This window comes from Taeniopygia guttata, chromosome 35 (assembly GCF_048771995.1).
Source record: "Taeniopygia guttata chromosome 35, bTaeGut7.mat, whole genome shotgun sequence".
Taxonomy (NCBI): domain Eukaryota; kingdom Metazoa; phylum Chordata; class Aves; order Passeriformes; family Estrildidae; genus Taeniopygia; species Taeniopygia guttata.
This window is the reverse complement of record NC_133060.1, coordinates 4216557-4233161: the sequence shown is the minus strand read 5'-3', so window position 1 is coordinate 4233161 and position 16605 is coordinate 4216557.

The window sequence follows — 16605 nt, the reverse complement described above, 5'->3', positions numbered from 1 at the left end:
TGCCAGCAACTTTGACGGTGGTGAGGGTGGTCAGCAGGACTTGGAGTGGTCCTCTCCACTTGGCTTATAGGGGATCACTGTCCCTCCACTTCACACAGAGCCAGTCTCCAGGCTGGAAGGGATGTGCAGGTGTGTCCAGTCTTATGGCTCTGGATAGCACAGAGTAATTCTGGAGCTTCTGCAAAGCGGAACCTAAAGCCATTCGATATCTCTGCAAATCAAGTTTCCCCTTCATGTGACTTTCACCTGGAATATGCAGAATCTGATGTGGCTGCCATACAATATTTCATAGGGACTGATGTTGTCCCTCTGCCTTGGTTGTATGCAGATTCTCAGTAAAGCTATAGGCAAGGCCTGAACCCATGGCATGGATGCTTCCTGATAGATTTTGCTCATTTGTGTTTTGAGAGCCTCATTCATACATTCATCTTTACCACTTTCTGGGGCTTTATAAGGCATTGTCGTGGTTTGAAAAGACAGGAGTCTGTGAAGGAAGGCAAGAGCCTCCTGTGAAATGGAAAAGGTAAACCCCCTCCCTCTGAATTACCACAGTTTCAAAATTAAAAGGCTCTCAGGCAAAGATATGGGAATGGGAATAACAGTTCTTTACAAGAAAAAAAAAAAGAACTAAATATAAAAAAATGTAATTAGTACAAACAAAACTAGTGATAGAGACAGAAACCTGACACCCTGAGGAGTCAGGGTGTTGGTAATAGTCCAGTTAAATGGTGGCTGCTCCTCCTGGAGTGGCAGGTGAATTGCTGCTGAAGCGGTGATCTGTAGAAGGGTGTAGTTTTCTCTGAAGGTCTGGTGATGGAGTAGATGGGCCTGGTCTTCCTCTGGGGATCCAGTGGGGAAGAAGCTGCTCCTCTGAGAATCCAGCAAATGGGCGGCCCTGCTGTCCCAAAAAGTGCTGATTTTATGCAGGTAGGAAGGCTTGGCTCCTCCCTCTGGGTGGAGCATCTCACAATGGGCTGATGTAACTTTACCAGTCATGCAGTGAGTCATTCAATGGTCCATGAACAGAAGGTATCTCCCCAGAGGGAGACATTGTTCTTGGAAGAGATAAGAAAACTGCCCAACCTTCAATAGCTGGAAAATAGAATACAAGCTTATCTTACAAGCCAGGACATTATCCACCCCTTATTCTATTTCCATCTTCATCACAATGAAATCTTACACCCAATTCTCACTTAAGACCAGGTTTCCTGGTGGTACACAATGGGTTTCCCCATCTTTCTGCATTGCCCACCAAGTGTAACCAGATCCTTGAGCAAAAACAATCCCACTGATGGGTTTGTCTTTGCCTGGGGTGGGATTAATCCAAACAGTTTTTCCTAAAATACCTTTCATATGTACCACAGAGACTTTATCTCCATCTACAGTGTGCAAGGGTTCTGACTGATTGACCCTCGGGTGTTGACCATCCAGGTTGCTTTTGCCAGGTTTATTTCCCAGTTTCTAAATGTTCCCCCACCAAGTGCCTTTAGGGTAGTCTTAAGGAGTCTGTTGCACCATTCAACTTTGCCAGCAGCTGGAACATGATAGGGGATATGATATATCCATTCAATACCATGTTCTCTGGCCCAGGTGTTGATAAGACCGTTCTTTAAATGGGTGCCCTTGTCAGACTCAATTCTCTCAGGTGTGCCATGTCTCCACAGGACTTGCTTTTCTAGGCCTAAGATGGTGTTCCGGGCAGTGGCATGAGGCACAGGGTAGGTCTCCAGCCATCCAGTGGTGGCTTCCACCATAGTCAGCACATAGCATTTCCCTTGGTGTGTCTGGGGCAGTGTGATGTAGTCAATCTGCCAGGCCTCCCCATACTTGTACTTGGACCACCGCCCACCATACCAGAGGGGCTTCACTCACTTGGCCTGTTTGATGGCAGCAGACGTCTCACAGTCAAGGATAACCTGAGAAATACTGTCCACGGTTAGGTCCACCCCTCGGTCTCATGCCCACTTATAGGTGGCATCTCTGCCCTGATGACCTGAGGCATCATGAGCCCATCGAGCCAGGAACAACTCCCCCTTATGGTGCCAATCGAGGTCTATCTTTGACACCTCTATGCTTGCCGCCTGATCTACCAGCTCCTCTACCTGATCTACGGTGCTCCTCATTAGCCCGACTTTTGGGGACATGGGCATCTACATGACAGACTTTCACCGTTAGTTTCTCCACCCGAGAGGCAATGTCTTTCCACATATCAGCAGCCCAGATTGGTTTTCCTCTACATTGCCAGTTGGCCTTTCTCCACCTTCCCAGCCAGCCCCACAGAGCATTGGCTACCATCCACGAATAGGTATAAAGGTAGAGCTTTGGCCACTTCTCCCTTTCAGTAATGTCCAGGGCCAGCTTAACAGCCTTGAGTTCAGCGAGTTGGCTCAATCCACTTTCTCCTTCGGTAGCTTGTGCAACCTTTCATGTGGGGCTCCATACAGCTGCTTTCCACTTCCGGTTCATCCCTACGATGCGACAGGAACCATCAGTGAAAAGAGCATAGCATGTTTCCTCTGCTGGCAGTTGGTTATATGGTGGAGCTTCTTCAGCCCTTGTCGCTTGTATCTGCTCCTTGTTGTCAGGGAGACCAAAGTTTTCACCTTCTGACCAGTTCATAATTATCTCCAAAATCCCTGGGCGATTTAGGTTTCCAATACAAGCATGCTGAGTGATGAGGACAATCCATTTTCTCCATGTGGCGTCAGTGGCTTGGTGGGTAGTAGAAACCTTTCCTTTGAACATCCACCCCAGCACCGGTAGTCGGGGTGCCAGGAGGAGTTGTGCTTCTGTGCCAATCATCTTGGAGGCGGCTTGAACTCCTTCATAGGCATCCAAGATTTCCTTCTCTGTTGGAGTGTAGTTGGCTTCGGACCCTCTGTAACCTCAGCTCCAGAATCCCAATGGTCGGCCTCGAGTCTCACCAGGCACCTTCTGCCAAAGGCTCCAGGACAAACCATTGTTCCCTGCTGCAGAGTTGAGCACATTCTTGACCTCTCGTCTCGTCCTGACTGGGCCAAGGGCTGCTGCATGAGTGATCTCCTGCTTGATCTGGGTGAAGACTTGTTGCTGCTCAGGGCCCCAGTGGAAGTTGTTCTTCTTGCAGGTAACCAGGTAAAGAGGGCTCACAATCTGGCTGTACTCGGGAATGTGCATTCTCCAAAAACCTATGCTGCCTAGGAAAGCTTGTGTTTCCTTTTTGCTGATTGGTGGGGACATCGCTGTGATCCTGTTGATGGCCTCAGTGGGAATCTGGCACCGTCCATCTTGCCATTTCACTCCCAGGAACTGGATCTCTTCGGCAGGTCCCTTGACTTTGCTCTTCTTGATGGCGAAGCCAGGATCTAGCAGTATCTGGATGATCCTCTCACCTCTCTCAAACACTTCTGCCACTGTGCTCCCCCACACAATGATATAATTGATGTATTGCAGGTGTTCTGGAGCCTCGCCCTTTTCTGGTGCAGTCTGGATCAGTCCATGGCAGATGGTGGGGCTGTGTTTCCACCCCTGGGGCAGTTGGTTCCAGGTGTACTGCACACCCCTCCAGGTGAAAGCAAACCGAGGCGTGCATTCTGCTGCCAAAGGAATGGAGAAAAATGCATTAGCAATATCAATAGTGGCATACCACTTTGCTGCCGTGGACAACAGATCGTACTGAAGTTCTAGCATATCCGGTACAGCAGCGCTCAGTGGTGGAATCACTTCATTTAAGCCACGATAGTCTACAGTCAATCTCCATTCTCTGTCAGATTTGTGCACAGGCCAGATGGAGCTGTTGAAGGGTGAGTGGGTTTTGCTGACCACCCCTTGGCTCTCCAGCTCACGGATCATTCTGTGGATGGGGATCACGATACTCGATCTGCCCAATACTGCCGGCGGTGCACTGTCGAGGTCACAATTGGTACACGTGACTCTTCCACCCTCAGGAGTCCTACTGCAGATGGGTTTTCTGACAGTCCAGGCAAGGTGTTTGATTGCTTCATGTCCTCTGCCTCTACAGCAGCTATTCCAAAAGCCCACCTGAGTCCCTTTGGGTCTTTGTAATAGCCATTCCAGAGGAAGTCTATGCCCAGAATACACGGAGCGTCTGGGCCAGTCACTACAGATTGTTTCTGCCGCTCCTTCCCAGTCAGGCTCACCTCGGCTCCCATCAGGGTCAATTGCTGCGATCCCCCTGTCACCCCGGCAATGGAAACAGGCTCCGCCCCCACATGTCCCGATGGTATCAGAGTACACTGTGCACCAGTATCAACTAAAGCATCATATTTCTGTGGCTCTGATGTGCCAGGCTATTGGATCCACTGTCCAGAAGATCCGGTTTTCCCGTGCCTCTCCTTGGCTAGAGACAGGGCCCCTCTAACACTGGTTATTATTCCTTTCCTCGGCATACATACTAGAGGCCCCTTCAAGGGGATCTGACAGATTGTACCCAAAAGCTTGGTCATGAGAAGTTGAGGCTACCTTCACCTTGGTGGAACTCCCCCGGTTAGAGTTTCCCTCCTTGAGCTGATGGACCCATGCTGCCAGGACAGAAGTGGGTTTCCCATCCCACCTTCCCATGTCTTCCCCATGGTCACGCAGGAAGAAACACAGATTAGCCCTTGGCGTGTACCCTCTCTCTCTAGCTGGGGAATGTTGGGCTCTGACTTTGGGGCTTGTGACTCTCAAAGGTGCTGCATTAACCTTCCTCATCTCCTCTCTCATCTCCTCTTTGAACTCCTTAATCACAGCTGAGATATGAGCCTGCATTGGGCCATTAATCATACTCTCCTAAGTTTGCTGGCAACAGACCCCACTGTCTCTTGGTTAGTGTCAGCATCAATTGTTGCAATGAAAGTGGTGTACTGAGATGGCCCAAGATTTGCTAGACTCCACAGCATTTGCCCTGTGCACATGACCTTGTCAGGGTCATTACCATGTTGTCCATCCCTCCCAGAAAGTACCTCTAAATCTGCCACTTCCCTCAGCTGTTGGATCCCCTCCTCAAGGCTCTTCCAGCACATTCTGTGACGGTGCTCCTGCATTCTTTCCCTGGGGACAAACCTCTCTCTGACACTCATTAAAAGCCGCTCCCAGAGAGAAAGGGACCCTGGCTCCCTTACAAAAATCTGATTCATACCTGAGTCCTGAGTCAAGGGTCCCAAGTTCCTTGCCTCACTACTGTCCAGCTGCACACCTGTGTTGGGGAGGATGAATAAATATGATTGCCTGGCAAAAGATTTACAATAGTACAGCCAGGATGAAAACAATCCTCCCTACTGGTTGAACAATGCCCTCACCTACAGATAGGTCCAAAGGTCAAATGGACTGTTCTAACTCACCCCCCAAAATGTATGGTTCATCCCACACCTGTAACCCTCCCCTGAAACATCAGGTATCTGTGACCCCATTGGCCTAAGTCTTATTCCAGCCCACCGTGAAGCCCCCTGATAAGGGGTCTCTGAGGAGTCAGATGCCCTCTTGGAACTTCCACCCTCTCCTAGAGCATCCTCTTGTCTCCCTCTACCCCTTGTCTCTCCCCTCCCCCACTCCCTCAGGCCCTGCCATGTGCTGCGTCTGGCAGCTCCAAGCAGGACCTTTCACCCTCTATAATAAACCTTATGTTCTATGAGCAGCCTTCAGAGATCTCGTCTCCATCCACCCAAACTGTCCTGGAGCACAGAGTCCCCGCAGCCTGTACCCATAAGGTCCCAGACCGGAGTAACCAGGTAGTATAAGCCACACGCCCTTGTCGCACAATATCTTTATGCAGATTACGGAGACTTCTGTACATCACGGACTCGGTGATGATCACAACCTCTGGCTCCCCTGTGGGTTGTGAGGTTCCTCCATTCCTATCCCTATCTGGGCACTCTGCTTTCATCTTAGACCTCCTTGTTTCTACCGGGGCAACTGCTGCTGGCTGTGACTGCCTTTGTGGTTCAGCTGGAACCTGGACAGTTGTAACATCTGTGGGTTCCACAGCTGTACTATTAGACTGTCCCTCTCCAAGGCAAAGGGCAGGTTTCTCACCAGCTGGGGAAATGTACTCCTTCAGCATCTCTCTTATCTCCATAACCAGAACCCTCACCCAGTCTGGGTGGTTCATTTCTGAGGCGGGCTGTGGGGCAGGGTCAGGCTCTGGGGCAGCAGCATCTCCAGTCTCTGGGGCAGTGTCAGGCTCTGCAGCAGCATCCCTAGTCTCTGGTGTAGGTGTCAGGATAGTTACCCAGGTTAATCTTCCATTATCTCTGAGTGCTAAATATAACATGCATATCAGCAACACCACCCATTGTATGATATCATTAGCACTTAGAGTGGATCTTAACCCTTCGAAAACTTAAAATGGTGGGTGTGAACAGCGTGCCAATACCATAAGGCTTGATATCTTTCCCTTAGTAATCATGGGAGCTACCTCAGTCTCTGAAGGTATGTGTGCTGTATCTCCAGTGACAAAATACTCACTGTCCGGTTGCATTTGGTATGCCTTCAGGTCCTGTGAGCTGTTTTACAGGTCCACTATAATGACTTCCCAATCAGTGGATCCAAAATGAAACCCTTTGGCAGTCACTAGGCGAGGTCAGCCTAGCGGCTGCCAAACCTTGTCAGTTATACATTTGACATTTTTATTTTTCTGCCCCCCACCCCCATGAGTCTTGTCCTCCCCCGTTGTTAAGAGAGAGGCATTTTCCCGTGTGGGTCCCGCTATATTTATATCTTTGCACGTAGTTGTATTAGCAGCGGGCACGCCCTGTACACTCAGTTTTTTTGTTTGTTGAACTTTCTCTGGTTCTGGTTTTGAGGACAGTTTCTGGCGAAGTGTCCTGCTTTCTTGCAACGGAGGCAAATGATGTGCTGCAGATGGTCCGATGATATTGGTTGTCTCCTTGGACCTGGTACAGCCATGGCAGCAGGCTGTAGTTGTGCAGATGTTGTATTTCTGCCAGGGGTATCGAACAGCTCTGCTCTCCTGGTACACGCGTCGATCATCTGAGCAAGACTAGGTGATGGGTCGAGAGGAAGGCTGAGGATAATTCTACAGCAGGTCTCGTTTGCATTCCTCTGAGCCATCTCTTTAATCAGCTCCGTCTATACCATAGGGTCTTGCACCTGTCGTTCGACTTGTGTTCTCAAGCAATCCACAAACTGTAAAAAACTCTCTGAAGGAAACTGTTTAATGTTAAGATAGCTGCCCTTAGCCTCAGTTATTGGTAGCTGATAAATGCTTTTTCTGCAGCATTACTAATTTTATCTAAAATCGACCTAGATAGCACTCAGATTTGTTTTTTTGGACAGTGCCAGTCACCTGTGCTGCATAGGTGGTCTATTGTAATAGGGTTACCATCATTATCGTTGGCCTCACTGGGTGTTTGCTGTATCTGTTTTAAAACTGCTGTTAAAGCCAACTTCCATCTATTTCCCCGTATCTCATATTCAGAAGGTGTTAGTAAACATTTAAATAAATCAGTAATATCTCTCGGTACCATCTCATTTGAATTAAAGGTTGCCCTCATCATCCCTTTGAAAATCTTGCTTGATCTCCCAAATTTTCTCTGTGTTTTACAATCTCTGTTTTGTCTCTACATGGTAGTGGTTGATACATTCTGGTGCCGTTTCTCCTACCTAGGTATACAACAGGTGCTACAGATGGTATGTATTCATCATCATGTCCCTGAATTGCAGGAATTTCTGCTGCTTTTCCAGTACTCATAGAGGCAGGAGTTTTTTCCCGTGACACTCCTTGGGTCCCGGTGAGAAGCAGGTCAACTGGCCTCTCCCAGGCTGCCGGTGCCGCGGGGGAAACCCATGCGCCGCCGGTGCCGTGGGCTGGGTTCGGCTGCCCCCCTGCATGGTCCGGGCTGGGGGCTGTGCAGAGACCGGCCCCAGCGCTGGGAGTTGTGTCGAGACTGGCCCGACCCCCATTCCTGTGGCAACTCAGAGGGAGCTGCTGATAAGGAGGGAGTGGCGGTGCTGCCGGAGGCCGGAAGAGATTGGGGGAGGTGTGGGGGGCTGGGGGGAGGAGAGGATTGTGAGAAGAAGGCAAAAGCACATGGCCACCACCATTATGCTGCCGCATGTGCCCTGCCGGTCTCAGAGACCCTGCCACATCACCAGGGCTCTGGGAAGAGAACCTTGCACTTTTGGAGAAGTCCGGACTATATTTCTCAGAAGAACCAGGTGTTACAGGGGGATACAGGGTGGGTAAGGTGATATCAGGACCAAAGTATTGGGGGGGTGCATCAGAATTAGAAAAAGGGTTAGTTGGACTGTTAGTCTGTGTCTGTATGCTTTTTCCCGCTTCTAAAATCTGTTTTCGAGCTTGTTAAAATATCAGAATAAATAGACAAGCTTTATGTTCACCATTTTCGACTTTTAAAGTTAATATCTGTCCAATTTGCTTCTAAAATGAGATTGCATTAATTTCCTGCACAGTGAAATTTGGTATTTCCTTTGTTAACCAGCATATGAAACACAGTAGAAGCTTATTTGGGAATGTAACATTGGTTAAAATATTGTTAAGGTGTTTTAATGTGCTCTTTTGGTCCGCTGATAATTTCGCACCCATTTTTTACTCATATTGGTGGACTATCCACCACCAGACTAACTCAGCATGAGTTTTTGAATTCCCCGGTCTTAGAACACAGGAAGTGGGGGGGGATGGGGGGTGGGGGTGGGGTGGTGGTGGGTACCGCACCGCCGGAGGGGCTCCTGGTCTTTTTCTCGGCACCCCTGGGGTACAGGGTTTTCCCCACTGCTGTCCCAGGGTTAGATACCCCCTTCTGTGGCTTCCCCACCCTGGGAACACGGGGTCTCTCAGTCAGAGCAGCTTCTCCAATGTGATCCCCAAGCCCGCCCATTTCAAGTTGAGTGCGCTGTCTCCTAGTTTACCCAAGCTTGCAGCGTCCTACGGTCACTGTGGTAACACCCCTTCCAGCTAGGCGTGCTCCCAGGAAATGCTAAACGAAGGGGTTCTTACCAATCCTGTGGAACCGTAGGGTCATCTGTGGAATCGTCTGGGGTCCCAGCTCCATCCGGCTTGCCTGGGGCACTCAGGCAAGGTCCCAACTTCTCCCTGTCACTCCAAGCCACTCAAAAGCAGCTGATAAGGAACAGGGTAGTTGACTTTCCCAAAGAGATTTTGAGACCCCTAAAATAAGGGCTCCAGCTCCTCCGTGGGCTTTTAGCAAACCCACATTGGGGGCCAATTGATGCTTCTCCCTCTCAGCCTCACAAATTACCAGGCCAGCCCAGATAGACGAGGCCTTGAGCGGGGCATGTCAGGAGATGTGCAAAGATTCAAAAGAGGCTCTATCCCCAATGTGGTTGTCCAGCTTCTTTATTCCGTGAGATCAGGGGGGAAAGAGAGTGAACAGGAAGGGACATGGCCTTATCTAGGCTCTGGACAGGGAGGGCTTTCTGTCTCTCCGACAGCCCCATCAGAGCAGGAAGGAAAGGACCACACTGTCCAAGATTAAAAAAAGAAGGTTTTCCTATTTACCATCTGAGTAGGAGTTGCCTTGGGGCAGTTTTCCTTATCTGCTGTTAATAGCCCCATCAGTGCCTTGCCACATGACTCAGAGATAACACTGTCCAGGAGCAGGTGATTAAGGACACACCTCGTGACTCATAATGACCCATTGTAAGATGCTCTGCCCAGGGGGGAGGAGCTAGGCATTCCAACCTGGATAAAACTGGGGATTTCTAGACAGAGGGGCAGCCTTTTCACGGGTTCTCCGAGAAGACACAGCAACTACATCTGCCATCCCAAGAGGACTGCAGCTATTCCAATTTGGACTGCTACCAGCACGCTGGCCAGGTTGTATTCTGACTTTGTCAGTAGTTTTTCCCTTTGTATTATTGCATGTATTTTTGTCCTTTTCCCCTTTTCCCAATAAATTGTATTTCTGACTTGGAGTCTCTCACTGGTTTTGCTTTCAAACCAGAACACACACTTATCTGATTAGAGTCACAGGGGTCCCGGCAAAAAGGGGCAAAGCATAGGCAGAGCACACTGTAACACATGATATCCTGTTGTTTTGTCCCTCCTGTCATGGCATGGCTCCTGCTCCTTTAGCAGAAGGCACTAACCCCCAAGGTTTGACTACTAACTCCATTTGGCAAACTGATGTCACCCATATCCCAGAGTTTGGTTACTTAAAATATGTTCACATTTCCATTGACACATATTCTCATTTTCTAATGGTGACTGCTCACACCAGAGAGAAGGCCCATGATGCTATCCAGCACTGGCTCACCTGTTTTGCCGCTCTGGGCTTTCCTGACACCATCAAATCGGACCATGGACCTGCCTACACCTCAGAGTGAGTTCATAACTTCTTGTGGCAATGGAGTGTGACTCACAATACGGGCATTTCCTGCTCTCTCACAGGGTCAACTATTGTCAAGTGTGCCCATAGGACCCTAAAAACCATGCTTGAAAAACAAAAAGAGGTGGAGTTGGAGTGCCCTTATGACAGACTAGCTAAATGTCCTCAGTTTTTTAAATCCAGATGAGATGGAACAGACTGCAGGTGTGTTAGACAGTATTCCTTCAACACAAAGGCTCATCTAAGACCTCCATTGCTGGTGAAGGATTACTGACTGGACAATGGAAAGGACCCCTGGACTTCCTGATGTGGGAAAGGGGTTATGCCTGTGTCTTCAAAGTGACTCCATGTGCAGTGTGTTCCATCACTGTGTGTGCATCCTTTTGTCCCACTGTCCTGATCCCATGTGCATATAGATGCTATGTTATAGGCATATGTTGCAGTTTTTAAAATGCTGTTGAAGTTATTATTGTTGTCACTGTTATTAATGTTTTAGGAGTTGTTTAGATTTTTCTTAGTAGGTTTTCGTTGCCTAAAGAAAAGAAAGAGGGAGATGTGGTATATGGGGTGATATTTCTTCGAGTTGTTAAGGCTTATGCCCACAGAAGGCCCTGTGGGGCAGGCACGGCTGCAGGCTGGATGGTTGGAGGTCAGCTGTGGGGGTGAGAGGCAGTTATGGGGATGAACGTGTGGACAGCACATGAATTGGAACCTAACTGGGTGATAGGATGTGTGGAAAGCAGCACTGCAGCTGAGCCAGCCAATCAGTGCCCTTAATCTGTTGAGTTCTGGTTGTGTCAGGTTGAGATTAAAGGTATAAACAAGGAGTGATTTCAACAATATAGTGATCCCTTCTGATGCGTAAGGGGATCCGTGTCTCTTTGTTCCCCATTGCTACACCTCAGTGTTGTGTGAAAGTGTGAATGGGAAAGGAGGAGAGTGGGAAGTGAAAGTTTATGTCCTGTGTCTTGAGTGATTGATGGATGTAACTGTTGAGTGAATGAGATGTACTTCAGCACAAAACAAACAAGGAGCTTCGATCTGCACTTCCGCTTTTCAGGTGACCGAGGTGGGCAGGGAAAAGCAAAGTGTTTGTTGTCTAGCTGAATAAATTTTTAAATAAATGTTTGTGTTGTCTGTATAAGTGTAGTTTTGTATTTAAGTTATGTACTCAGATGTGAACCTTGGGTATGGTGTAAGATCTGCCACGAGAGGTGGCATTGCACACCCACACAAAACAGTGCCTGGTGCAAGGACTATGAAAAAGTCGAACTGAGAGCCAGGAATCTGGCATTAATTTATGTAAAATTTCTGAAGGAAATAGTGTGTGGGAAAACAGCATTTAGTTCCCCAAGCCTGAACAAGGCCCCAGCAGGACTGGAAAAATACGTATGAAAGGAGGAGAGACAGAATTGCTTGGAAGTTAAGAAAGAAGGAAAAAAAAAGGTGTGTGGACTGTGCTGATGCCTGGATAAGGTGAGAAAATGGCACTCAAAGCAAACAAGGAGAAAACCCCAAGGGAAAAGGAGAACAGGGAAACATTGATGGATACACTTCCAGATAGCCTCCTGGGAATAAAATTAGCAGAGTGGGAACATAACCCTGACAAAAAGAATAAAAATAAAATCAAAACGATACATTATTATATGAGAAAATAGACTAATCAGGAGATAAGATCTGATCATTCATCATTGATCTGGCCAAAATGAGTTCCTTTGAGGGGTGGATATGCCAACTTTGAATATTCATGTGAATGCCAAAGAACCAGTCAGTCAGGAAAAAAGTGACTCTGCTGCCACTTGGAAGGGCGAGGCTTCCCTGGGGGAGACCAACGTATTTAAATTAAAAGAAATGAAACCTGGGACCCCTTAGAGTATCTGCCCCCACCATATCTGCAGGCAGCCCCTGCACCCCCTGCACCCCCTGATGGACCCAGCCAGAATACCTGGAGCAGAGCATCCAGTGAGAGGAATGGAAAAATGAGATCCAAGCAGTGGCACTAACCCCCTCTGGGAAGTGCCATTGGGAGGGGCACATGGGGAATCAGGTTTGTGACTGTCCCACTTAATTCCACTTAAGTGAGAGCATTTAAAAAGGAATTAAAAGTTCTGCTAGAAGATCCTATCAGATTAGCAGAACAAGTAGACCAATTTTTGGAACCCAGTGTTTATACCTGGGACAAAGTGCAATCTGTAATAAACAGCCAAGGAAAGACAAATGATCTGAGCAGCAGGGATGTGCATTTGGGAGAGGGAACACGCACCCCATGGGCCGCTGGGGAGAAGAAAATGCCCTTGCAATGCCCTAATTGGGATCACCTTAACCCCAGGGGAAGGCAGAACATGGAAGATTATAGAGCATTAATTGTCAGGGGCATTAGGGAGGCTGCTCCAACAACTCAGAACACCCACAAGGCATTTGCTGAACAACAAAAGAAGGATGAGACTCCACCTGAATGGCTGGAGAGGTTAAAAAGAAATACGAGACAATACTCGGGTGTAGACTGATACAAAAGCTGGACAAGCTTTATTGAAGATAAACTTTGTCACTTATGCTGGGCTGGATATAAGGAGAAGCTAGAAAGGGAATGCCAAGATAAGGGGTTGAATGACCTGTTAAAAGAAGCCCAGAAGGTCAGTGTATGGTGGGATGAGGAGAAAGCCACGGGGAAAGGGAAAAGAATGGCAGCCGCTATTGCCGAGGGGAACCAGACGTGCAAGGACCCACCCCCGGAGGGAAGTGAGCCCCTGTCAGGGCAAGGCAAGCAGGAGTAGGGGGAGGATAATGGGAACAGAGCTCCCTGGGGGAGGGACCCTAAAAGGGGAAAGGGCAATTGAACAACCGAGGCCCAATCTGTCAGCAGTGCAGGGAAATTGGGCATTTGAGGTGAAACTGCCCATGGAGGGAAAGGGACCTGAAGGTTTTTGAGGAGGCTTGAGAAATAGTCTGCTGCACCCACAGAGGAAAGCTGCCTCATCATGCCCCCAAGCTGCAACAACGGTTGTGAGTGTCCCTGTGTGGCCCCAGAGTGTCCCCGATGATTTCGCTACCCTTGATGACCTCACAGCTGTGACATCACTGTTCTTGCAGCAGCTTTGGGATGTCCTCAATGGCTTTTTGGCACCACTCAGCCACCCCAGGGCCACTGGCATCATGAGGGCCACCGGAGCCACCAGGACAACTTGAGAGGAGGTTGCGGATTTTCCCAAGTGATTTCTGCAGGTAACGTGTGGCCAGGCGGGCACTGGCATCCCACAGCCGCTCAGCCTTGGCCACTGCGGCCACCAAGGACTCAGGGACATCAGGGGACATCTCATTTGTCCCCTTCAGGGTGGCCTCGATGTCCCCGAGCCGGCGCTGCAGCTCCCGGGGGAACATGGTGGCTTTGTCACACACAGCCACCAAGCGCTCCAGCAGCTCCAGGGCCACCTCTGCCCGCTGTTCCCTCCTGCTGGCTGCCTTGGCCTCGCTGGTGGCCACCCCGGTCTCTTCCGTGGCCTTGGTGGCCGCCACCACCTTGTTGGTGGCCGCTGCCACCCAGGCCTCATGTGCAGCCAGCGCTGAGGTCGCCTCCTCCTTGTCCAGGGCCAGCGGCACCTGCCAGGCCGCGGCCACCAGGTTGTCCCTGGCTGTCCCCCCCTGTGTGGCCTTGACCTGCAGATCCCCAGCCAGGGTGGTGGCGGTGGCCGCTGTGGTGGCCTCCCTGGTGGCCGTGGCCCTGCAGGCGTCACGGAGCTCGATGGCCTCCCTGGCCAGCTGGTCCCAGCCTTCCCTGAGCGTGGCCACTGGGACCCGCCAGGCGCTGGCCGCCCTTGTCACATGGGCCCAGGTGGCCCCTGGGGTGGCCCCGAGGGCGGCCAGGGCCTGGCCCAGGGAGGCGTTGCCCAGGGGGGGGGGACAATACTGTCGTTCAGGGCATGACAGAGGTGATTGATGAAGGTCTCCAGGGCCGTGTGCAGGGACCATGGGGACACAGCCAGCAGCACGTCCCCGTAGGGCCCAGCCACAGTAACTGCCAGCTCTCCCAGGACGGCCACCACGTCCACCAGCGCCTCCAGCAACTGTGGAGGGGAAGGGGAGGTGATGGAGTCCTCGTGGCACTCATAGCCTCCTGGGGTGCCCCCTCTCCTCTCCTGGAGTCCCCTTTTGTCCCCTCGCTGGAGGGCTCTGCTGTCTCCTCTTTCCCTTTGTCATCCCCTCATTGCCTCTCCCAACCCCTGCCACCCTCCACTGTTCCCCTCTGCCTCCCTCGGTCCCCCCCTCTGTCACCTCCCTCCTTCGTGCCACACCTCTGTCCCCTTTGTGATAGCCCTGTCCCCTCCCACCTCCCCAAAAGGGGATTGTCGAACCTCACCTCACGGGGCTCCATGGCCTCAGGGGACAGCCAGGGACACGTCCAGGGCCACTCGGGTGACACGCAGGAATGTGGGGCAGCCAGCAGTAAACAGGAAGAGGTGATGAGGTGACATCACCACCCCAGCCACGCCCTCCCCACCTGCATGGTGCTCGATGTCTCCCTGATGGCCCCCAAGAGACCCCGATGTCTCCTCAGGGTCTCCACATGCCCCCAGTGTCCACTGAGGGTCTCCAACAGGACCCAAATGCCCCTCCAGAGTCCCCATCAGGGCCCTGCTGTCCCAAACACACCCCAGTATCCCCTCAGTGTCCCCAACAGGGCCTCAATGTCCTCCCTGATGTCCTCAACAGGAGCCCAATATCCCCAGTGTCCCCTCAGGGCTCCCAACAGAGCCCAGATGTCCCCCCAGTATCTCCAACAGGAACCTGATGTCCCCTGAGTGTCCCCAACAGGCCTCGATGTCCCCCCCATGTCCCCAACATGGCCCAAATGTCTCCCAGTGTCCTGTTGGGGACACTGGGGACACTGGGATCCTGTTTTGGACACTGTGGGGACATCAGGGACATTGTGATGGCCCAAAACAGGACAGGGGATATCAATGTGGCCTGGGCGTTTTCAAGGAAAGGACATGGGGGTGTCCCCAAGGTCCCCAATGTCCCTCAGGGTGCCCCATGCCCTGGCCATGACAGTGCCACCCCAATGTCCCCACCCTGTCCCTATCCTGCCCCACCAGCGCTCTCTGGGCCGCCTCCAGCCATTGCGTCACCTCCTCGTGCCCCTCACGCAATGTCCCCAAGCCCACTAGGATGTCCCCAAGTGCCCAGGCAGCTCTGGGGAAGCCCTGTCCCTGTGTCCCCCAAGGTGTCACCTCCCTGTCCTGGGTGACAGCTGTCACCAACATCCCCAGTTCCTGTGTCACCTCCTCCAGCTCCCCCAGCTCATCTGCAGTGGCCTCGTTGATGGCCGTGGCGGCCTTGGTGCTGGCCCTGGCGGCTGCCACCTGCCAGGCATGGTCCTGCATGTTCAGGGCCATGTCCCGCTGGTGGTACGCGGCGGTGGCCAGGTGATGCTGTGATGTCCCCAAACCCCGCCAGGCCACCTCACAGGACACGGCCACCACAGTCAGGTCCAGCAGCAGGTGATTGTCTTCACTCACCCCCAGGGCGGCGCGGGCTGAGTCCAGGGACACTGTGGGGACACGGGGACACTGCACAGGTGGCACCAGGGAGACGGCAGTGCCACCTGTCTAGTGGCACCAGACTGGTGGCACCAGGGACAGAGCAGTGGCACCAGTTCCATCCCAGTGCTACCAGCCCTGCATCCCCAGGACTGCCCCAGTGTCATCACCCCAGTGTCACCAGTTCCATCACAGTGCCACCACTTCTGTCCCACTGTCACCACTGGAGTGCCACCAGCCCAGTGTCAGCAACCCAGCTGCAGGACCAGTGTCCTCAGTCCTGTCCCAGTGCCACCATCTCAGTGTCCCCAGTCCCATGCCAGTATCCCTGTCCCAGTGTCACCAGTCACCTCCCACTGTCCCGAGTTCCAGCTCAGTTTCTCTGTCCTGGTGTCACCACCCCAGTGCCAACAGCGTTGCTCTGGTGTCACCACCCCCATGTCACTAGTTCCATTCCAGTGCCACAAGTTCCATCCCAATGTCACTACCCCAGTGTCACCAGTCCTGTCCCAGTGCCACCATCCTAGTGCTCCCAAGTGCCAGCCCAGCGCCCCAGTTCCAGCCCTGTGCCACCACCCCCTTGTCCCCATACCAGTGTCACCATCCCAGTGTCACCAGATCCATCCAAATGTCACAGTCCCTGTGTTCCCAGTTCCCTCCCAATGTCCCCAGTCCAATCCCAGTGTCTCCCATCTTGTCCCAGTTGTGTCCCCGTGTCCCAAGTCCCATCACAGTGTCCCCACTCCCTTCTTGATGTCTCCATC